Source organism: Theobroma cacao, chromosome 8, assembly GCF_000208745.1.
Source record: "Theobroma cacao cultivar B97-61/B2 chromosome 8, Criollo_cocoa_genome_V2, whole genome shotgun sequence".
NCBI classification, from domain to species: domain Eukaryota; kingdom Viridiplantae; phylum Streptophyta; class Magnoliopsida; order Malvales; family Malvaceae; genus Theobroma; species Theobroma cacao.
In genome coordinates this window covers 11,659,532-11,661,560 of record NC_030857.1, presented here as the reverse complement: position 1 = coordinate 11,661,560, position 2,029 = coordinate 11,659,532, and the positions used below count along the sequence as shown (strand labels likewise).

At 32.7% G+C, this 2,029-nt stretch overlaps 1 long non-coding RNA gene across 1 annotated transcript in view; it reads right to left on the bottom strand.

The window, feature by feature from the left end:
- LOC108663059 overlaps positions 443–2,029 on the bottom strand; it is a 1,870-nt gene continuing 283 nt past the window's right edge. The window contains exons 2-3 of the long non-coding RNA XR_001928946.1: positions 1,368–1,450; positions 443–538 (exon numbers count right to left, since the gene is read on the bottom strand). This is a non-coding gene — a long non-coding RNA (uncharacterized LOC108663059). The remainder of the gene's footprint in view (positions 539–1,367; positions 1,451–2,029) is intronic.

The window sequence follows — 2,029 nt, the reverse complement described above, 5'->3', positions numbered from 1 at the left end:
TTCCAAGAGATAAGTGCCCATCGGGACACTACAGCAGTTGTCACGGGCTTGAAGAGAGTTCCGAGTCGTGACAATAAACTATTTCCAATTCAAGACAATAGAAAAATAAATTTTTCCTCAAAGGGACATTTTGGTCATTTTTCCTAAAAAATCTCGAAATCTGCTAAAAATGTAGTAAGCGAGTACAAAACACATAATTCATAATCAAAAATGAGTTTTAAAGTCTAAAATCTTCATTTAAAATGAAATTACGAGTATTTGGATATAATAAGAAAATAAAAGAAATATTAAGTAAAATATTTTATTTTCTTATAAACTAATATTTATAGAGTTATACGTAAATAATTTTTGCAGCGTAAAAGCTAAATAAATTCATACATACTGTAATATAGTAAGTCAGATTATTTAATTTAATTTACAATAACAAGTGGGCCCCCGAATAACTCAAAGTAAAGAGGACTATGAACCTACAGTTTGAAGGAATGCAAATCCAAGGGTAGTACTCGATGAACTCAGCTATCTACAACCTAATCTGAACCTGAAATTGGTGAAAAGGAAAGTGGTGAGATTATATAATCCTAGTGAGTAAACAAACATCATCCGAAATATCTAAAGTCGAGTAAAATGAGACAATTAAAATATGTATTTCATAACATAAATATTCATTTCATTTAAATATTCAACATGGCTTATGAGTATCTTAAAAGCTTGGCTCTTGCGAAAATCATTCTCGGGAATACCTTGGCTGAGGCATCTAACCGAGTCCGCCAAGGCTGTTAAAAAGTTCATATACACGTAAACATATTTTTAGTTTGAAAAACGCAGCCATTCCTTGGCGTTAGCGGAGTTCATCATCATGAGGTGGTTCGGCGTGATGTGAACTCTATCCATACCTCAAGAGATACCCTACACGCCTCTCCGACCGAGGTATATATATATATATATGGATTCCATGCCCCTCTAATAGGCTGGTCCACAGAATCCGCCAACTGCAGCAAGCTAAACCCACCATACAATAAAATTTTGACAACATAACAGGGCTAATATTTTACTACCCAGCCTGTACAGGTTAAATAAAACAATTCATACAATTCATAAAACACAGCCCAGCAAATCATGCCAACACAATAACAATATAACATAAGCCATCTATTTCCAATCATAAATTTACAACATACCCGTGGTCTCCAATTACTCTATTTTCAAAATCGTTATTTCGTTTCAAGACAATTTATAAAATCTTTTCATTTAAACACATTTTTGTTTGCAAAACCTAAAATTAGCCATTTAACTCATTTTCATAAAATTTCACCAAAACTGAGTTAAAATATACTTTAGATAATTAAAATGATGATAAGGTTACTCACTATTTCGGGAGTCGAATTTCTAGAGTACTCTGACTACAAATCCTCGGGTACAATTTCCTTGCCTTTATCGGAGGATTCACCACCTAGACATAATACAAAATCGAGAAACTTACTACATTGGTACTAAATCAAAATTAAACTAATTTAGACTACTAATGCATGATATGGAATGCAAAAATGTTCGAATAGCCGTTTAAATACGGTATTCGACCTAATTCGCACTATTCTCGGTGTAATTGGCTAAAACCTCCAATTTAACTCCAAATCGATTTCTTTCACTTTTTACACTTCAATTATACTTAAAATACCTCAATGACTGTGAATATAATTCAATTTATCAGTCCGAACCATAAATCGCACATGCCTATACATTAGGTAAAAATTTAGATTTTCATGCCAAAATTTCCCATTAAATTTCTAGCCTCACCAATCATTAAATACCACCAAAATATCATGAAATATAATCAATTTCAGCCTCAATATCCTCCCTAGAAAATTTGGCCTCTTGTGGGTTTGTGAAGAACAAAGTGATTTCTTGCTAGATTTTCATACTTTCCATTACTAAACAACCAAAAACACTTAATTAACTTGAAATCTAGCAAAATCAATGCTCAAAACCTCTCCTCTCAAATTCGGCCAGCATGGGTTCATCATGAAAACTT